The following is a 13,729-nucleotide window of genomic DNA, read 5'->3' on the forward strand; positions in this document are numbered from 1 at the left end:
TAATTAATCTATAATATTATATTTTATATACTTTTTCATTTATTCTTTTAAAAAATATATCTAAAGAAAGTCACAAAAGTTTTCATCTCCTGATCTCAGTTAAAGTACTATAACTCAGCAGTTTATCTGTAAATCCAGTATTTTCAATACTGAGCTCTACACTTTTTGGATCACAGAAAGACTGAAATGTTAACACTCTATTTTTTTTTCCTGAAGTCATAAATATCTAATCAAATTTACTGAGAAAGAGAAATGTGTTAAGTATTTTAAAATTAAAAAAAGAAAGAAAAAGAAACCTACATATACTTAGGTGTCCTTATGCCTTATTGTAAAATACCTATATACACAGTCCACTATGCCAAAATGAAGAAAAAAGCTTCATTGTTTTCCCATCACTTTTCAGAAAATCTTTCTGTGTCTAGTACCCTCCAGCTCTCCCCACGTTTTCGCCCTTCATAGAAAACTCATCAGTTAAGTTGTTTATACTGCCATTCCTATTTGTTTCTTTACTTTTCTCTTATACCTTCTCTATCAGGAATGCTGACCACACTCCATATTTGAAAAATAAAGTCACTAATTACCTCATTTCTAAATCAATTAACAAATTGTTAGAACTTATTTTATTTAATCAACTCCTTATGTAAAACATTTGATCACACTCTTTTCCTTGAAACATGGTTCTTAATTATTTTCCATAATTCTCTTTCCATAATTAATTTCTAGGTTATAACCCACATTATCAATCTACTTTATTGAATCTTCCACACTCCTCAAACTCAGAATATGAGAGGATGTCATGGCAAACACTAGAATCTTTACCCTTTTTTAACAAAAAAACACGTTTTAAGTGATCCCCAAAACTAGCATGTCCACCATAGAATTTAACTCAAAGCCTAGATCCCTATATTCACATGCATCCCAGACAAGCAAAATTCAGGTTTTAACAGACACTTTCAAAACAATAATTTTTCAACATAGATATTCATTAAATGATTATCACCAACCTGGATGGATGAATAAATGCCTTAAACATTTTTGAAAAATGAAAAAAAAAAATATGAAAGCATAAAATAGATGAACATTTTCTTTAGGGAAGAAAGCAAAAAGTCTTAAGAAACCAATATTTAATAGATGCATAAAATAAACAATTTTAATAGATGAAATAAGATAATAAGATTATCTTTTTTAAACATGAAGGTGAGTACATGATCCTAATGAAGCTAGTATATTTTTATTTATTTTTTCCAATAATTTACTGAAAAACATTTAAATTATTAATTAGATACATATATACTTTATGTGACAAAAAGACTTTCATTCTTTAATACAGTTTGAAAGATTAAATTTGTTTCTAAGGAAGGAAAAGGGTTAAAATCAAAGAGAAAAAAAAATATAGAAATACCTTACCACCATCACACAACAAAGGAAAGATTGAAAATATGTAAAACAAGAAATAAAATAAACTCATAAGCATAAGGAATGAAAATTAAAACCGGGAAAAATACATAATTCCTTCAACAAAGATTGTAAAAATTATTCCAAGGATGTTATCAGATAAGTACACTGGGATTTTCATGCATTATAGCAGGTAAACTGGTGTGTGTGTGTGTGTGTGTGTGTGTGTGTGTGTGTTTTGAATGACAATTTCTAATTCTGTCACAACCTTTAGAGTTGTATACATTTGACTCTGAGTTCATGGCAGGCATGAGTACATTTGACTCTGAACTATCACTGTTAGAAAACCATTTAAAGAAAGTTATCAATATTCAATGTAAAGATTTTAAAAACTGTTACAGGGATTGAAATAATCATTGTAATAGTGGTAAATTAGAAATAATCTGGCCCCCACGCACCTGCAAGGTAGGCGGACCTGCGACCCACCGGCAGAACAGGACCAGCGGCCTGCTGAGGGGCAGAGCCACCCCCTCCCCCCGCGCCTGCAAAGTAGGCGGAACTGTGACCACCCACATAACAGGCCCAGCAGCCCCAAACGTGCCTGCAAGGTAGGCGGACCTGCGACCCACTGGCAGAACAGGCTCAGCAACCCACGGAGGGACAGAGCTGCCCCACGCGCCTGCAAGGTAGGCGGACCCGCTACCAACCGGAAGAACAGGCCCAGCGGCCTGCCGGCGTGGTAGGCACATTGCCCAAATTGGAGGAGGGGCAGAGCCGCTGCCCGCGCCTGCAAGGGAGACTTTGCAACTATACAAGAGCAATACAAATATATAGGGGGAAAATTCAATAACACAACAGTTTTACCAAGCAGAAAGAAACGCGAACAGTATGAAGACACAAGGAAAGAAAGGACCACAAGCAATGCAGGTCAACTCAACGTTAGAAGAGGTGATAGCTGCAGCAGATGGAATGTCAGATAAAGAATTCACGATATACATGCTTCATATGATCTGGAGTCTCAAGGAAGACATTAGACAGCAAAATCAGACAATGAAAGATCACTTCAACAATGAATTACATAAACAAATCCAAGAAGCAAAAGATCAACTATACAGGGAGATAGAGGTTATAAAAAACAAACAAACAGAATTCCTAGAAATGCAGGAAGCAATAAACCAACTTAAAAACTCAATTGAGAATACTACCAGCGGAGTAGAACACTTAGAAGATAGAACATCAGACAATGAAGACAAAGTATTTCAACTTGAAAAGAACATAGACAGCTCAGCAAGACTGTTAAGAAACCATGAGCAGAACATCCAAGAAATATGGGATAACATAAAGAGACCAAACTTAATAGTCATTGGGATACAGGAAGGTATAGAACTCCAAACCAAAGAAATGAGCAATCTATTCAATGAAATAATAAGAGAAAACTTCCCAGACTTGAAGAATGAGACAGAATCCCAAATCCTAGAAGCCTACAGGACGCCGAATGTGCAAAATCATAAGATATCCACACCTAGACACATTATAAAGAAGATGCCCAACATACAGAATAAGGAGAGAATTTTAAAAGCTACAAGAGAAAGAAAGCAGATTACATTTAGGGGTAAACCAATCAGGATAACAGCTGATCTTTCAACACAGACTCTGAAAGCTAGAAGATCCTGGAATAACATATTTCAAACACTGAGAGAAAATGGGTTCCAACAAAGAATTGTGTATCCAGTGAAATTAAGCTTCAGGATGGAAGATGAAATTAAAACCTTCCACGATAAACAAAAGTTAAAAGAATTTGCAGCTAGAAAACCATCTCTTCAAAAATCCTCAGCAAAACATTACAAGAAGAGGAAATAGAAAATAACAATGAAAACCAACAGTGGGAGGTAGTACAGTAAAGGGGGGAAAATAATCAAAGAGGAAAACAAACCATGTTTAGTAACATAAATAAACAAATATGGCTGGAAGAACAACCCATATCTCAATAATAACCCTAAATGTTAATGGCTTAAACTCACCAATTAAGAGACACAGGCTAGTAGAATGGATCACAAAACATGACCCAACAATATGCTGCCTACAGGAGACGCATTTGATAGGAAAAGACATACATAGACTGAAGGTGAAAGGTTGGGAAAAATCATATCACTCATATGGACTTCAGAAACAAGCAGGAGTGTCCATACTCATATCAAATAAAATAGATTTCAAGCTAAAGTTAATCAAAAGGGATAAAGAGGGACACTACATACTGCTCAAGGGAACCATACACCAACAAGACATAACAATCATAAATATATATGCCCCAAACAATGGTGCAGCTATGTTCATCAAACAAACTCTTCTCAAGTTCAAGAGTCTAATAGACCACCATACAATAATCATGGGAGACTTCAACACACCTCTCTCACCACTGAACAGATCTTCCAAACAAAAGTTGAATAAGGAAACTATAAAACTAAATAACATAATTAATAACCTAGACTTAATCGACATATATAGAATATACCACCCAACATCAAGCAGTTACACTTTTTTCTCAGCAGCACATGGATCCTTCACAAAAATAGATCATATATTATGTCACAGGGCAACTCTTAGACAATATAAAGGAGTAGAGATAATTACATGCATCTTATCTGATCATAATGGAATGAAACTGAAAATCAACAATAAAAGAAGGAAGGAAAAATCATGCATCATTTGGAGAATGAACAATAGGTTACTGAATGATCAATGGGTTATAGAAGACATCAAGGAGGAAATTAAAAAAAATCTTAGAGAAAAATGAAAACACAGACACAACATATCGGAATCTATGGGACACATTTAAATCAGTTCTAAGAGGAAAATTCATTGTTTGGAGTTCATTCCTTAAAAAAAGAAAAAACCAACAAATAAATGATCTCATACTTCATCTCAAAATCCTAGAAAAAGAAGAGCAAAACAACAGCAAAAGAAGTAGAAGGCAAGAAATAATTAAAATCAGAGCTGAAATTAATGAAATCGAAACTAAAGAAACAATTGAAAAAATTGATAAAACTAAAAGTTGGTTCTTTGAAAAAATAAATAAAATCGACAGACCTTAGCCATGCTAACGAAGAGAAGAAGAGAGAGAACTCAAATTACTAGCATACAGGATGAAAAAGGCAATATCACAACAGACACTTCAGAAATACAGAAGATAATCAGAAATTACTTTGAATCCTTATACTCCAATAAAATAGAAGATAGTGAAGGCATCGATAAATTTCTTAAGTCATATGATCTGCCCAGATTGAGTCAGGAGGATATAGACAACCTAAACAGACCAATATCAATTGAGGAAATAGAAGAAACCATCAAAAGACTACCAACTAAGAAAAGCCCAGGACCGGATGGGTATACAGCAGAGTTTTACAAAACCTTTAAAGAGGAACCAATACCAATACTTTTCAAGCTATTTCAGGAAATAGAAAAAGAGAGAGAACTTCCAAATTCATTCTACGAGGCCAACATCACACTGATTCCTAAACCAGACAAAGACACTCAAAGAAAGAAAACTACAGACCAATATCTCTAATGAACCTAGATGCAAAAATCCTCAATAAAATTCTGGCGAATCAGATACAAAAACATATCAAAAAAAATTGTGCATCATGATCAAGTAGGATTCATCCCTGGGATGCAAGGCTGGTTCAATATACGGAAATCAATAAATGTTATTCACCACATCAATAGACTTAAAGATAAGAACCATATGATCATCTTGATAGGTGCAGAAAAAGCATTCCACAAAGTACAGCATCCCTTTATGTTCAAAACTCTAGAAAAACTAGGGATAACAGGAACATACCTCAATATTGTAAAAGCAATCTATGCTAAGCCTCAGGCTAGCATCATTCTGAATGGAGAAAAATTGAAGGCATTCCCTCTAAAATCTGGAACAAGACAGGGATGCCCTCTCTCACCAATTCTGTTCAACATAGTTCGCAAACACTGGCCAGAGCAATTAGACAGACGAAAGAAATTAAAGGCATAAAAATAGGAAAAGAAGAACTTAAATAATCACTATTTGCAGGTGACATGATTCTATACCTAGCAGACACAAAAGGGTCTACAAAGAAACTACTAGAGCTAATAAATGAATTCAGCAAAGTGGCAGGATATAAAATCAACACGCATAAATCAAAGGCATTCCTCTATATCAGCGACAAATCCTCTGAAATGGAAATGAGGACAACCACTCCATTCACAATATCCTCAAAAAAAATAAAATACTTGGGAATCAACCTAACAAAAGAGGTGAAAGACTTATACAAGGAAAACTACAGAACCCTAAAGAGAGAAATAGAAGAAGATCTTAGAAGATGGAAAAATGTACCCTGTTCATGGATAGGCAGAACTAACATCATCAAAATGGCGATATTACCAAAAGTTCTCTATAGGTTTAATGCAATGCCAATCAAAATCCCAACGGCATTTCTTGTAGAAATAGATAAAGCAATTATGAAATTCATATGGAAAAATAAAAGACCCAGAATAGCAAAAACAACTCTAAGCAGGAAGTGTGAATCAGGCGGTATAGCGATACCAGACCTCAAACTATACTACAGAACAATAGTAACAAAAACAGCATGGTACTGGTACCAAAACAGGCGGGTGGACCAATGGTACAAAATAGAGGACACAGAAACCAATCCACAAAACTAAAACTATCTTATATTTGATAAAGGGGCTAAAAGCCATGAAATGGAGGAGGGATAGCATCTTCAACAAATGGTGCTGGGGAAACTGGAAATCCATATGCAACAAAATGAAACTGAATCCCTTTCTCTCGCCATTCACAAAAGTTAACTCAAAATGGATCAAGGAGCTTGATATCAAATCAGAGACACAGCGTCCGATACAAGAAAAAGTTGGCTACGATCTACATACTGTGGGTTCAGGCTCCAAATTCCTCAATAGGACACCCATAGCACAAGAGTTAATAACTAGAATCAACAAATGGGACTTACTCAAACTAAAAAGTTTTTTCTCAGCAAAAGAAACAATAAGAGAAGTAAATAGGGAGCCTACATCCTGGGAACAAATCTTTACTCCTCACACTTCAGATAGAGCCCTAATATCCAGAGTATACAAAGAACTCAAAAAATTAAACAATAAGAGAACAAATAACCCAATCAACAAATGGGCCAAGGACCTGAACAGACACTTCTCAGAGGAGGACATACAATCAATCAACAAGTACATGAAAAAATGCTCACCATCTCTAGCAGTCAGAGAAATGCAAATCAAAACCACCCTAAGATACCATCTCACTCCAGTAAGATTGGCAGCCATTATGAAGTCAAACAACAACAAGTGCTGGTAAGGATGTGGGGAAAAGGGTACACTTGTACATTGCTGGTGGGACTGCAAATTGGTGCAGCCAATTTGGAAAGCAGTATGGAGATTTCTTGGAAAGCTGGGAATGGAACCACCATTTGACCCAGCTATTCCCCTTTTCAGTCTATTCCCTAAAGACCTAAAAAGAGCATGCTACAGGGACACTGCTACATCGATGTTCATAGCAGCACAATTCACAATAGCAAGACTGTGGAACCAACTTAGATGCCCTTCAATAGACGAATGGATAAAAAAAATGTGGCAGTTATACACAATGGAGTATTACTCTGCATTAGAAAATGACAAAGTCATAGAATTTGCAGGGAAATGGATGGCATTAGAACAGATTATGCTAAGTGAAGCTAGCCAATCCCTAAAAAACAAATGCCAAATATTTTCTTTCATATAAGGAGAGTAACTAAGAACAGAGTTGGGAGGAAGAGCATGAGAAGAAAATTAACATTAAACAGGGGTGAGAGGTGGGAGGGAAAAGTAAAGAGAAGGGAAATTGCATGGAAATGGAAGGAGACCCTCATGGTTATACAAAATTACATACAAGAGGAAGTGAGGGGAAAGGGGAAAAAAACAAGGGGGAGGAATGATTTACAGTAGATGGAGTAGAGAGAGAAGATGGGAGGGGAGGGGATGGGGGATAGTAGAGGATAGTAAAGGCAGCAGAATACAACAGACACTAGTATAGCAATATGTAAATCAGTGGATGTGTAACCGATGTGATGCTGCAATCTGTATCCGGGGTAAAAAATGGGAGTTCATAACCCACTTGAATCAAAGTGTGAAATATGATTTGTCAAGAACTATGTAATGTTTTGAACAACCAACAATAAAAATTAAAGAAAAAAAAAAGAAATATTCTAAAGATCTCAACATAGTAAATCAGTTAAATAACTTTTGTAGAATGAAATGTTAGGGTGCAATTTGAACTGATATTAAACAAAAGTAATTGATCATAAGTGAAATATATTCAAAGTATTAGTACAATGAAAAAAAATTTTTAAAAAGCATGTGAATAGAAGTGCTATGAACCCAATATATTTATTATGTTTTAAATTCCATAGGAAAAAAAGTTGTTATAATAAGGGAAAAATATTTTATTTTCTCTAGCTGTTAAGATTTATTATTATTTTATATATAAATATGAATGTTTATATATTTGTGTATACTTTCCTACATTTTGATGATTTCAAAGTAAATTTTATTATACAAACACAATTTTTTCTTTATGAAGACATATTTTAGAGAAAAATGAATAAAGAGTACTTTGTTAAGAAATCTCATACCTTTTCTGTAAGCATAAATTAAATTTTTGTTATTTATTTCTATATTTAAACCCCAAAGGCAGAATTGTTTATTTACCTGGAGGACATTGTAAAGAATGAGTACTTGGAAACTCTGAGTCGATATCCCTGTTGAAACACCTCCTACCACAGCCACCAGCTTGTTTCTCTTCTCAGACCTACAGTCATAATTAGGGACTGGAGGACTCTTTCCTGAAAGTAAAGACATAGAACTCTCTATGGCCTTTTTCTCAATAAAGTCAACATTGAAGAGATGGAATCCCAGAGACATATTGAACAACATATTCAGGCCCTTGTTGATTTTCTCTACAGCAAAAACCATGGCCAGCAGGCACTGATAATGCTTAGTAAGATCCCTAGAAATAAAAGGTGAAAAGACAATCTCAAAAATTTTGTTTTCTAAGAAAGATGAGTTATAAAAGAATGCACATGATAACCCCCCAAATAAATAAGATATCTTATTCTGAAAACATTCAGAAATTTGGTGCCTCAAAAAAATCAGACTGACAGTCTAATGATTTACAGTCAAATTTATAATATTGACTTTTTAAGGCATCTTAAGACTGAGAAAATGTCAGGGAATGAAATAAATAGAAAATGCAAGGCATGGGGCTAGGGTTGTGGCTCAGTGGTAGATTGCTTGCCTAGCACGTACAAGGCCCTGGGTTAGATCCTCAGCACCACATAAAAATAAATAAATGAAAAATAAAGGTATTGTGTTCAACTACAATTAAAAAATAAATATTAAAAAAGAAAATGGCAGGCATTAAATTAGAATTTAGTTACCCTGCCTTGGATAACATGTTGTGATTCAGAAAATAATATTTTGCTAGATTAAATAGGGGAATACACCACAGTAGTGTCAAAGAAATCAATTCAATTATATCAATGCATATAAGTTGAAAGTTCTCAACATCATATCCTGCACCTTTATATAAAGAAAAATGATCCTCCCTATAGAGAATTTATACACTTAGGAAAATGGATACACTTACACATAAACATAATCAGGCATATAGAATTTATCTGTAACGCCAAATTTACTTTTGGTGTCACCAGCCATCACTCTCAGGGAAAAGAGTCCACCAATAATGAAATCCCCATCTTGATAGTAGCTAGGAGAAGCAGATAAATATAGTGAAAGAATAGAATCTGGTTCCTGTGATGAAAAGAGGACAGCATCCGGCAGAGGAAAAACAAAAGATAATTTCATATCAACATTGATAACATGAAGATATTAGTAAAGTTTTAAAACTCAGAAATAAAATCTGTTCAGAAATTTGTCAATCGAGGCTGAGAGTATTTGAATAGATTGTGATGAAAACATGCCTCTCTAATTAATGTGTGACAAATTTATAAAGGAAGTCAATTAATTTGTCTTGGCTTAAGGCAAAATGGTAATGTGTAAGCATTCCTTTGTTTTCCAGGAGTATGTTCGAATTACATCTGCTTAGCCCCAATTCACATCCCTTTCATTGAATTAGTGCAAGTCCCTAAGGGGTCACAAATGTCTTAACTTTGCAGATGGTGTCCTGATTCTCAGAACAAAAACATTTGATTAAAAACAACTTTAAGCCATAACAAACATGCAAGAATTTTATTAACTTGGTGGGTTTAGGGTAACTAGAGATAACAGATGTAAAACAAACAATACACTGGAATTATGTTGCCATTAGATAAGAAGCTTTGTCAAAACGATGTCTTCATTATTATCAAACAATTAAATACTTAATGGGCTACCAAGTAACACATATTAGGAAAGGGGGTATCAAAGGTATAGTATAGTCAAGTAAAGATGCTTCGTTGGTATTTGGTTATTTAACACTTGCATAAACTCAGAGGAAGGATGAATTATTCAGTACACATTTCTACAAAAACAAGACGAAGCATTTTCTTTAGACAATATCATTTTTAATTATTTCACAGAGGCATTTATTTAAGTGATGGATTTTTAGCTTTTAAATTGTACTTACTTACTATGTACAATACAGTACTTTGCTATGTCTACCCCATGGATTGATGGACTTTTCAACTCTTACTATAGCATTTTCTCAAGCAGGGAAATTATTTCAAAATTATTTAATTCACAGAGAAGAAATAGAGAGAATGTTAACAGCTAAGAAGTGTCTATGATTTGTATGTGTAACCATAAACTCAAATGTTTGGAAATAATGACAGTGATTGTATTTCAAATAAACTTAAATCCATTTTCAAATCTCATCCACTGGCTAGCAGGAAACCTCATTTCATGTACTACCAGAAATAAGGTAATGACCCTGCAGAATTACATACATATTTCATTGTTTAGAATATTAAGAAGAGCACACCTCATCTTTTTTTTTTTTTTTTATCTTGGCTTTTGCCAATCATCATCCAAACTAGGTGCTTGCTGATCTCTGAAGGATGGCTCTGCTGATTGTGATTCAAATTCCAGTAGAAGCATCTGTTGATGCTGACATTTCCACTACCAAAACTCCAGCTTTTCCAAGTTCACCCCCAAGTTTCCAGGGCTACATGTTAAAGTGTGGACAAGTGATAACACACTCAGCACTTTATTGATGCAGAAAGAGTATCTACTATGTTCTCAAGTGTATTCATGTTCTTGACACTTCTCAGAAATTTGATATCTTGGCTATGAGAGTAAAATGTGTATAGTCATATATGTAAATTTAGTAAACAAAACTATCAATGGTGAAAAATTAGTTCATAGGTGCTCTTGAAATAATTTCAAAATTACTTGATGATCTTAAATGATCCTTCTTATAGTTTAAATGTTTACTTCTAATTCTGCCACCAAATCATCTTTCTGATCATATTAATAGCCATAAGAAATACTGAGCACCTTGTAATAAAAATTTCAATCCTTTGTATGTTCCCATAGAGATAAAAAATTAATATTAATATTGTCACTGTTTAATCGCAGTGAACTTACAGAAAAAAAAAAAAACTCACTGTTTTCTATGTGTGTGTTTATTTTGCTTCCCTTGAGGATATTTTAATTCTTTAAGTGTTACAGTGGTCTGCTTCATGCTTTGAATATATAGCTCTTGCTGCTCTGCTGCTGCCATATATTTTTAAAATGGACAAATTTCTTTCTCTTCCTTTCCTTCTTCATTTCACTTCACTTCTCTAATATCTCTCCATCCCAATCTTCCCCTCCTTAATCTCAAGGGAAACAGGAATACTTTTCTTCCCCATCCTAGGCAGAGTTTATCTGTCCTTGAGCACCTACCTACCACAGGAACAGGAAAGAGTAATTCAAACTTTGGGGATGGCACCAGAAGATCTAAGAAATGACCATCTCCCAAATTAACAAGTGAATTGCAACAGAGAACACCTGGGATTTAGCCTTTGAATCATCTCTTTAAAAACCCCTTGCCCCCAACCTCATGGGCAGAATCACAGACTCTGGAACAGGAGTCCCATGTGTTTCTCTTTTGTTAGGAGAAGTTTTTTAGTTTTGCTTTTTCTCAAAACCGTGTTCTTATTATTGGATTGGCATCAGAGCAAGGGCCTAACTTTTGGTAATATAATGATAGATTGTACAATTTATAATAGAGATGAGTATCCCTAAGATTACACTAATTTGTATGGAGTAACTATAATTAGTATATAGATTATAACATGATATTCTTTGTCCTCATAAGATCTATATTTTATTTTAAATACTGTAGAAGCAGAGATGAATGGGGTAATTACTTCCTAATGTACTATATAGAAACAAATATTGTGTGATCTTAACTAGGTAATTCACATAACTCACTGCTAGATAATTTCTCTTTTTATTAGTCAAAAGCTCTTTGCTAATAATACACATATTAAATATGTGCATATCCCATTGTCATATACATGTATGACAATATGTTATTATATTGATGGAAAACTATATCAAACTAATATAAGGAAGAAGTATTACATTCTAATAGCTAATTGAAATTGCTTCTCTTGATATTCAAAACAATTTCTCGTAATATAGTCTACAATAAGGAGCTACAATTCCCAAGTATATCAGGGTAATATAATTAAAATATGCATTATTCTTTGAAGCCTCTGAAACTGTGTGATGTCACATTTTGAGTGGAATTTCAAAGAAGTCATGTTACATGAGGTTGTTGAAATTAGGTAGACTTATTAAATAACCTACTGCTTAACACTTTCATGAAAGTGTAAGGGGACAGATAGATGGGAATGGTGGGAACACAAGGTTAAGAGAATAATTCTATAAAATGAGCCCACTGTGCTAACCCTCACTAACATACATGCATTCTTTGCCTACAGCAATCTGCTTGCAGCACCACTTTGCTTAAGCACCAGCGAAGGTCAGTGAGTGAGTATATACAATTATTTTTTTCTAAACTCTTTTAAAAATTGTATTTATTCTAAATCATTATACATGACAGCATAATGCATTTCAATTCATTGTACACATATGGGGCACAACTCTTAATTTCTCTGGTTGTACACAATGTAGAGTCACACCATTAGTGCAATCATACCTGCATCTTTCCTACCCCTATGCCTCCTCCCCTTCCTTCATTCCCCTCTGCCCAATCTAAAGTTCCTCCATTCTTCCCATGGCCCCCACCCCATAAATGGATCAGCATCCACATATCAGAGAAAACATTTGTCCTTGGGTTTTTTGGGAATGGCTTATTTGATGTAGCATGACATTCTCAAACTCCATCCATTTACCTGCAAATGCCATAGTTTTATTTTCTTTTAATGCTGAGTTATATTCCATTTTGTATATTTGTATTTTTAATTTCCTTATCTTTATTCTGGCTTCCTTAGATTTTTTTTTAAAAAAGGATAAAAACAAAACAGCATCTATTTTTTTTTATTTAATTGAATATATTTCTGAGGCCATGTTAGCTTTTTTAAATTATATTAAATTAGTTGAATAATTTTGAAAATTTCAGTGCTACATGATATAACTTTGTCACTTCAATTCATTCAGTTTTTAAACCTTAAAGATTAAGGTTTTCATAGAATTTGGTGAAAGGAAAGTGACCACAACACTCGGAGCGACCAAGAGATCTTTATTACAGCAGTGCAAAAGAGAAGAGAGAGAGAGAGAGAGAGAGAGAGAGAGAGAGAGAGAGAGAGAGAGAGAAGAAAAAGCAAGGGAGAGCAAAAGCAAGAAAAGAAAGAGAGAGCAAGAACAAGAGAGAGAGAGAGAGAGAGAGAGAGAGAGAGAGAGAGAGAGCAAGAGAGCAAGAGCAAGAGAGAAGGGCCCAGCAGGAGGGAGTTTTTATAGCCAAAATCTAATGGGGCCTCTGGGTCTGCAAGCTGCTTTGTTGGTGTACAATGATTGGATCACATAGTAGTTGCTAAGGGTGTCATCTTCTGCCTTCAGGCAGATGGGGCAGGGGTCAGATGTGGGTTTCTGTTGCACCAGACTGGTAGGGGTCGAGTGTTCAGCCTTGAGTTGGGTTGAGTATTCAGACTTGACACAAACAGATGATAAAGGATCAGACAGAGTGGGGCTTGAGTTTGTGGGTTATCCTGCAGCTAACATTCATTCATCCTACCCTGTAGACAACATAGTTCAGCCTGTCCTGCACCTAACATTTGGGATCTGGGGAAGACAGGTTAGTATAACTTTCATTTGCAGATCAAGACTTGGAGGTCAAGAGAAAGTTAAACAA

At 34.7% G+C, this 13,729-nt stretch overlaps 1 pseudogene; it reads right to left on the reverse strand.

Moving 5' to 3' along the window:
• Positions 1–12,583, reverse strand: part of LOC114080741 (vomeronasal type-2 receptor 26-like) — a 35,751-nt pseudogene extending 23,168 nt beyond the window's left edge.
• Between the last annotated feature and the right edge of the window lie 1,146 nt (positions 12,584–13,729).

This window comes from Marmota flaviventris, chromosome 3 (assembly GCF_047511675.1).
Source record: "Marmota flaviventris isolate mMarFla1 chromosome 3, mMarFla1.hap1, whole genome shotgun sequence".
Lineage (NCBI taxonomy): Eukaryota > Metazoa > Chordata > Mammalia > Rodentia > Sciuridae > Marmota > Marmota flaviventris.